We start from the raw sequence: 9,448 nt of genomic DNA on the forward strand, positions 1-9,448 counted from the left end.
AATGAAAGGTAAGGGGTAATGATATTTTTTGGTAGCCTTATTTAATTTGCGGAAATCAATTACCATCATATAACCTGTAATAATTCTTTGCGGAATCAATTCATCATTATCATTAGGCACGACAGTAATACCTCCCTTCTTAGGAGCACAATGGACATGACTTAACCACTTACTATGGGATAAATTATACGTGCCTCAAGGAGCTTTAGTATTTCTTTTCTTACCACTTCTTTCATCTTACGATTCAGCCGTCGTTGATGATCAATAACTAGTTTGGCATCTTTCTCCAAATTTATTTTGTGTTGACATAGAGTGGGACTAATGCCCTTAAGATCATTAAGAGTATATCCAATAGCAGCACGGTGCTTCTTCAAAGTTTTCAATAATTGTTCTTCCTCCTTCTCTGAAAGGTTAGCACTAATAATAACAAGATATATCTTCTTTTCATCAAGATAAGCATATTTAAGAGTATCAGGCAATGGTTTAAGCTCAAACACGGGATCACCCTTGGGTGGAGGAGGATCCCCTAAGATTTCAACATGCAAGTTGTGTTTCACAATAGGTCCCTGTTTAAAGAACACTTCATCTATTTCCCTTCTTTCATTCATAAACATATCATTTTCATGGTTAGCAAATATTGTTCTAAAGGATCACTAGGAGGTACAACAATAGAAGCAAGACCGATGCTTTCATCTTTACTAGGCAGTTCCTCTTCACGGTGTTGTCTGCGAAATTTAGAAAAGTTGAACTCATGAGACATATCACCTAAATCAATAGTAACAACATCCTTTTTGCAGTATATCCTAGCATTAACAGTGTTTAAGAAGGGTCTACCAAATATAATGGGACAAAAGCTATCTTTTGGGGAACCAAGAACAAGAAAATCAGTAGGATATTTAGTTTTCCCACACAAGACTTCAACATCTCTAACAATCCCAATTGGTGAAATAGTATCTCTATTGGCAAGTTTAATTGTGACATCAATATCTTCTAACTCAGCAGGTGCAATATCATGCATAATTTCTCTGTATAAGTCAATAGGTATTGCACTAGCACTAGCACCCATATCACACAAGCCATGATAACAATGATCTCCTACTTAACAGAAATAACAGGCATGCCTACCACAGGTCTATGTTTATCTTTAGCACAAGGTTTAGCAATTCTAGCAGTTTCATCACAGAAATAAATAACATGCCCATCAATGTTATCAGCCAAGAGATCCTTAACAATAGCAATATCAGGTTCAACTTTAACTTGCTCAGGAGGTGTATAGGTTCTAATATTGCTTTTACGAACCACAGTTGAAGCTTTAGCATGATCTTTTATCCTAACAGGAAAAGGTGGTTTCTCAACATAAGCAGTAGGAACAATAGGATCATTATAAGTGATAGTCTTTTCTTCAACTTTAATAGGTGCAACTACTTTTACTTCAATGGGAGGATTATATTTAAACAACTTCTCCTTAGGGAGATCAACATGAGTAGCAAAAGATTCACAGAAAGAAGCTACTATCTCAGAGTCAAGTCCATATTTAGTGCTAAATTTACGGAAAACATCGGTACCCATAAAAGATTTAACACAATCAAACTTAGGTGTCATACCTGACTCCTTACCTTCATCGAGATCCCAATCTTCAGAGTTGCGTTTAATTCTTTCCAATAAATCCCATTTGAATTCAATAGTCTTCATCATAAAAGAGCTAGCACAAGAAGTATCGAGCATGGTGAGATTGTTATCAGAAAGCCGAGCATAATTTTTTTGGATTATCATTTCTCTTGAGAGCTCATGATTGGGGCATGAATATAACATTGATTTAAGCCTCCCCCAAGCTTGAGCGATGCTTTATCCTTCGCGAGGCCAAAAATTATATATATAATTACGATCACGATGAACAAGATGCATAGGATCAAACTTCTGATGAAATTCCAATTTCAATCGTTTGTAGTTCCATGATCCCATATCATCACATAGCCTATACCATGTCAATGCATCTCCCTCCAAAGATAAAGGGAAGACCTTCTTCTTGATAACATCATCGGGCATACCTGCAAGCTTAAATAATCCACAAACTTCATCCACATATATTAGGTGCTCATCAGGATGTAATGTTCCATCTCCTGCAAAAGGATTAGCTAGCAGTTTTTCTATCATACCCGAAGGAATTTCAAAGTAGACATTTTCATTTTAAGTAGGTTCGGTAGGTTCAGTAGGTTGAGGAGCAACTCTTTGCTCTACTGGTCGGGGTTAAGATACCCCGAACAAGCCCCTCAAAGGATTACTTTCCATAGTAACAAGTGACAGTAAATTTCAGCACACTATATAAATTTTTTCCTTACCAAATTCCACCTACCAAAGGCGCTTCACTCCCCAGAAACGGTGCCAGAAAAGAGTCTTGATGACCAACAAGTATAGGGGATCTATCGTAGTCCTTTCGATAAGTAAGAGTGTCGAACCCAACGAGGAGCAGAAGGAAATGATAAGCGGTTTTCAGCAAGGTATTCTCTGCAAGCACTGAAATTATAGGTAACAGATAGTTTTGTGATAAGATAATTTGTAACGAGCAACAAGTAACAAAAGTAAATAAAGTGCAGCAAGGTGGCCCAATCCTTTTTGTAGCAAAGGACAAGGCTGGACAAACTCTTATATAGAAGAAAGCGCTCCTGAGGACACATGGGAATTATCGTCAAGCTAGTTTTCATCACGTTCATATGATTCGCGTTCGGTACTTTGATAATTTGATATGTGGGTGGACCGGTGCTTGGGTGCTGCCCTTACTTGGACAAACATCCCACTTATTATTAACCTCTATTGCAAGCATCCGCAACTACAACAAAAGTATTAAGGTAAACCTAACCATAACATGAAACATATGGATCCAAATCAGCCCCTTACGAAGCAACGCATAAACTAGGGTTTAAGCTTCTGTCACTCTAGCAACCCATCATCTACTTATTACTTCCCAATGCCTTCCTCTAGGCCCAAATAATGGTGAAGTGTCAAGTAGTCGACGTTCACATAACACCACTAGAGGAGAGACAACATACATCTCATCAAAATATCGAACGAATACCAAATTCACATGACTACTAATAGCAAGACTTCTCCCATGTCCTCAGGAACAAACGTAACTACTCACAAAGCATATTCATGTTCATAATCAGAGGGGTATTAATGTGCATATAGGATCTGAACATATGATCTTCCACCAAGTAAACCAACTAGCATCAACTACAAGGAGTAATCAACACTACTAGCAAGCCACAGGTACCAATCCCAGACTTAGAGACAAGAATTGGATACAAGAGATGAACTAGGGTTTGAGAGGATATGGTGCTGGTGAAGATGTTGATGGAGATTGACCCCCTCCCGATGAGAGGATCGTTGGTGATGACGATGGCGATGATTTCCCCCTCCCGGAGGGAAGTGTCCCCGGCAGAACAGCTCCACCGGAGCCCTAGATTGGTTCCACCAAGGTTCCGCCTTGTGGCGGCGGAGTCTCATCCCGAAAGCTTGCTTATGATTTTTTTCCTCAACGAAAGACTCCATATAGCAGAAGATGGGCATCAGAGGGCCACCAGGGGGCCCACGAGGTAGGGGGCACGCCCAGGGGGTAGGGCACGCCCCCACCCTCGTGGCTGGTGAGTGGCCCCCTCTGGTACTTCTTGCGCTCAGTATTTTTTATATATTCTGAAAATAACTTCCGTGAAGTTTCAGGACTTTTGGAGCTGTGCAGAATAGGTCTCTAATATTTGCTCCTTTTCCAGCCCAGAATCCCAGCTGCCGGCATTCTCCCTCTTTGTGTAAACCTTGTAAAATAAGAGAGAATAGGCATAAGTATTGTGACATAATGTGTAATAACAGCCCATAATGCAATAAATATCGATATAAAAGCATGATGCAAAATGGACGTATCAGTGATATGCTCCAAAGCCCTCAACCACTTTCTCATATCCACACATGTCCCAAACCAAAAGTCAAACTAGGCCCCACCGATTTGATCCATCTGGTGCCACGGAGTTCACTTGACATAGCCACTGCCAGAAAACCTAATCAATTCGGTCTTACTGTGACGCCCCCGATCCAATCGTACACTAATCATACACACAAACGTGTACGATCAAGATCAGGGACTCACGGGAAGATATCACAACACAACTCTACAAATAAATTAAGTCATACAAGCATCATATTACAAGCCAGGGGCCTCGAAGGCTCGAATACAAGAGCTCGATCATAGACGAGTCAGCGGAAGCAACAATATCTGAGTACAGACATAAGTTAAACAAGCTTGCCTTAAGAAGGCTAGCACAAACTGGGATACAGATCAAAAGAGGTGCAGGCCTCCTGCCTGGGATCCTCCTAACTACTCCTGGTCGTCGTCAGCGGGCATCACGTAGTAGTAGGCACCTCCGGTGCAGTAGGAGTCGTCGTCGAAGGTGGCGTCTGGCTCCTGGGCTCCAACATCTGGTTGCGACAACCAGGTAGAAGGGATAGGGGGAAAAGAGGGAGAAAGCAACCGTGAGTACTCATCCAAAGTACTCGCAAGCAAGAAGCTACACTACATATGCATGGGTAAATGTGTAACGGGCCATATCGGTGGACTGAACTGCAGAAAGCCAGAATAAGAGGGGGATAACTAATCCTTTCGAAGACTACGCTTCTGGCAGCCTCCGTCTTGCAACATGTAGAAGAGAGTAGACTGAAGTCCTCCAAGTAGCATCGCATAGCATAAACCTACCCGGCGATCCCCTCCTCGTATCCCTGAGAGAGAGCGACCACCGGTTGTATCTGGCACTTGGAAGGGTGTGTTTTATTAAGTATCCGGTTCTAGTTGTCATAAGGTCAAGGTACAACTCCAAGTCGTCCTGTTACCAAAGATCACGGCTATTCGAATAGATTAACTTCCCTGCAGGGGTGCACCACATACCCCAACACGCTCGATCCCATTTGGCCGGACACACTTTCCTGGGTCATGCCCGGCCTCGGAAGATCAACACGTCACAGCCCCACCTAGGCACAACAGAGAGGTCAGCACGCCGGTCTAAACCTAAGCGCACAGGGGTCTGGGCCCATCGCCCTTAGCACACCTGCACGTTGCGTACGCGGCCGGAAGCAGAACTAGCCCCCTTAATACAAGAGCAGGCTTACGTTCCAATCCGGCGCGCGCCACTCAGTCGCTGACGTCACGAAGGCTTCGGCTGATACCACGACGCCGGGATACCCATAACTACTCCCGCGTAGATGGTTAGTGCGTATAGGCCAAATGGCCAAACTCAGATCAAATACCCAGATCTCGTTAAGCGTGTTAAGTATCCGCGAACGTCGACCAGGGCCAGGCCCACCTCTCTCCTAGGTGGTCGGAACCTGCCCTGTCGCTCCGCGGGTGCTCCTCAAGCCGACCCGTCTTTAGTCACCACATGTATCATGTATAAGGTATATAGTATATACCCGTGATCAACTCCCGAGTGATCACGGCCCGACAGTATAGCATGGCAGACGGACAAGGATGTTGGGCCACTGATGATAAACTAGCATCCTATACTAAGCATTAGGATTGCAGGTAAAGGTAACAACAGTAGTAGCAAGGACAGGCTATGCATCAGTATAGGATTAACGGGAAGCAGTAACATGCTACACTACTCTAATGCAAGCAGTATAGAGAAGAGTAGGCGATATCTGGTGATCAAAGGGGGGGCTTGCCTGGTTGCTCTGGCAAGAGAGAGGGATCGTCAACTCCGTAGTCGTACTGGGTAGCAGCGGCGTCGGTCCCGGTGTCTAGCGAGAGAAGAGGGGGGAGAAACAATAAATATTTAAGCAAACAGATGCATAGCGATGCATGACATGACAAGTAGCGGTGCTAGGGGTGCCCTATCGCGGTATGAGGTGATACCGGTGAAGGGGGGGAAACATCCGGGAGAGTATCCCCGGTGTTTCGCGTTTTCGCACAGATGAAACAGAGGGGGAAAGTTGCGTGTTCGCTATGCTAGGGATGCGTAGCGGGCGAACGGACTGCGTATCTGGATTCGTCTCGTCGTTCTGAGCAACTTTCATGCACAAAGTTTTTCCATCCGAGCTACGGTTTATTTTATATTAATTTTAAAAGATTTAAATCATTTTTGAAATTAATAGAATAAAATTAATCTGGAAATGCCATTATGATGTCAGCATGACATCAGGGTGATGTCAGCAGTTAATAGTCAGTTGACTTGTTCAAACTGACGCGTGGGTCCCGGTTGTCATTGACTTAGGTTAACTAAACAGGATTAGTTAGTTTAATAAGTGATTAGGTTAATTTAACAGATCTAATTAAGTTAACTAATTAATTAATTAATTAATTATTTTTATTATGTTTTTTTTTCTTTTTTTTAACAGGGGCGTGGGTGGGGGGCCCACTGGGCAGTGGCCCATAGGGCCAAACGGGCGCGGGCGGTGGATCAGGTGCGGGGCGCCAGGACGCCCGCCCGCAGAGACGGGGGCTGTCCGCCTCCGGTGGAAGTGGCGAGGCCACGGCGAGTGGCCGGAGCGGCGGGAGCCAGAGGCGGAGACGAGCAACGCGCGGTGGTGCCGGAGCACAACCAGGGCGTGAGCGGGGCACGCGGCCCAGGCGCGGTGCGGGGACAGCGGGGAGCGACGGCACGGCGAGCCGGGCCTGGGCTGCCGCGCGCGCAGGGCGCGAGGCGTGCGCGGGGAGGAGGGGGCTTGGCCTGGCGCGCAGTCGGGCGGCCAGGGACGCGGGCGACGGCGTGGCCGACGCGGTGGTGCTCGTGCACGGCTGCGGGACGACGCGAGGAGCCGGGAGGAAGAGAGGCCGGGGGCCTCACCGTGGATCCGTAGGGTCAGGGGCAACAGGGGGGCGAGGAGGCGGGCGGAGACGACGCGGCGCAGGGGATGCAGTCCGGCGGGGTAGGGCTCCGGCGATGGCGGAGCGGTCCGGCGAGTCGAGGAGGCCCTCGAGCGGCAGCGGGGCGCGGTCGTCGGGGCTCGGGGTGGCGCGGGGCGATGGCAGCGGCACGGCGGCGTCCAGAGGAGGACGGGGAGCGCGGTGGCGGTGGCGATGGTGAACGGCGGCGGGGCGACGGGGATCGACGGCGGCGTCGGGCGCGCCGTCCAGATCCAGAACGGGGAAGGAGGAGGAGAGGCGTGTGAGGGGGTGTCGGGCATGAGGCGCTTCGCCTCTGGGCGTGCGGCGGCGCGAGGGATGGCGAGGTGGCGGGGCGGCTCCGGCGTGGTGATCTCCGGCGACGACACTGAGCGGCGGTGCGGGTGCGCACTGGGGGAGACGAGGGGAGAGAGGGGATCGATCCCGATCCAGGGGGATCGGGGGAGGGAGTGGGGCGAGTGGGGGGGGTTAGGGTTACGGGGTGGGGATAAGGAGAGAGAGGAGGGGCCGGCTGGGCCGGCCTGATTGGCCCCGAGGCCATCTGGGCCGAGGCCCAGCGAGGGGGGGGGCTTCTCCCCCCTTTTGTTTTTTTTTGTTTTGTCTTCTGTTTTTGTAGTTTCCTTTTCTTTATTTCCGCTTCTGTTTTAAATCATTTTAAATTATTTAGGCATTTTATAAAATTGTGAACCTTACACCATAATTATCTTGGTAATATTTGGCAACCACCGAACATTTTTGTTTTAATTTTTGAAAACTTTTATTGTTTTCTTTTATTTAAATTTTGAACTTGTTTCGGTTCTGAACTATCGAGAGTTTACCACAGTAACCGTGGTGACGTGGCATCATTAGCGGGGAATCACTGTAGCTTAATTATCCGGGCGTTACACTTACCGATGGGATCTCGGTCTCACCGAGCTGGGCTTGCAAACTCTCTGTTTCCTGTTGTAATTATTTCGGTCCCACCGAGATAAGCAATCGGTCCGACCGAGTTTGCCTGACCAACTCTTCGTTTTGCTTATTACCAAAATCGGTCTCACCGAGTTTGTGTAATCGGTCAAACCGAGATGAGGTTTTACCCTAACCCTAGCACATCGGTCCCACCGAGTTGATCATATCGGTCCCACCGAAATGCCTAACGGTCACATTTTGAACTGAATCGGTCCCACCGAGTTTTCTAATTCGGTCCCACCGAGTTTGGTGAATTGTGTGTAACGGTTAGATTTTGTGTGGAGGCTATATATACCTCTCCACCTTCCTTCATTATGAAGGAGAGCCATTAGAACGTGCCTACACTTCAACATTCATTTTCTGAGAGAGAACCACTTACTCATGTGTTGAGACCAAGATATTCCATTCCAACCATATGAATCTTGATCTCTAGCTTTCCCAAGTTGCTTTCCACTCAAATCATCTTTTCACCAAATCCAAATATGTGAGAGAGAGTTGAGTGTTGGGGAGACTATCATTTGAAGCACAAGAGCAAGGAGTTCATCATCAACACACCGTCTATTACCTTTTGGAGAGTGTTGTCTCCTAGATTGGTTAGGTGTCACTTGGGAGCCTCTATCAAGATTGTGGAGTTGAACCAAGGAGTGTGTACGGACAAGGAGATCGCCTACTTCGTGAAGATCTACCCTAGTGAGGCAAGTCCTTCGTGGGCGATGGCCATGGTGGGATAGACAAGGTTGCTTCTTCGTGCACCCTTCGTGGGTGGAGCCCTCCGTGGACTCGTGCAACGGTTACCCTTCGTGGGTTGAAGTCTCCATCAATGTGGATGTACGATAGCACCACCTATCGGAACCATGCCAAAAATCTCCGAGTCTCCAATTGCGTTTGCACACTCCAATCCCATCCCTTTACTTTCTTGCAAATAGCACGCTTTACTTTCCGCTGCTCATATACTCTTGCCATGCTTGCTTGAATGTATTGTGAATGGTTAAACTTGTGCTAAAACTCCACCTTAACTTAAATAAATTAAAAACTGCTACTTTTCTTTGCTAAGAGTCTATTCACCCCCCTCTAGACACCTCTTCTCGATCCTTTCATATACCTTCTTTGTCGAAAAAAGTAGCAGTGTTCTTTCAAATATTCTAACACTATTATTATTCCTACTAGTATTGTTACTATCATTGGACTTTAAGTCTAGCAGGCTTTCTGTCTATCAAATTTTAGCATATGAAGATCCATAGATAAAATAGGTAACACCAAGTTGAAACTTATCTGTATAATAATTGAACTAAATGTCATTTTGCGTGCCTATTCACATATGCAAGAACTTTATATGGTAGTGGTAGTGCATAGCTGTAGTGCAGTTTTCTCCTCAAGAGGAGATACTACATACAGTTGGAATCTGAAGATAACGACATGAAACCTAGAATGTCAAATGTATATAGCTTAATACGTGCAATTGGAAGCTTAATGCTAGTTACAGTTCTGTCTTTCAATATTGTTATCCCTGCTGATCTTCTAATATTTGTAAATCCACAACAATGAAAAGGGTTTCAAATTTTGGAAACTATTGATGATTTTATCACTTGGAGGAGAGTCTCGCTGTGAATCGCAAGT

Source organism: Triticum urartu, chromosome 6A (genome assembly GCF_056163025.1).
Source record: "Triticum urartu cultivar PI428250 chromosome 6A, HENAU_Tu73, whole genome shotgun sequence".
Classification (NCBI taxonomy): Eukaryota; Viridiplantae; Streptophyta; class Magnoliopsida; order Poales; family Poaceae; genus Triticum; species Triticum urartu.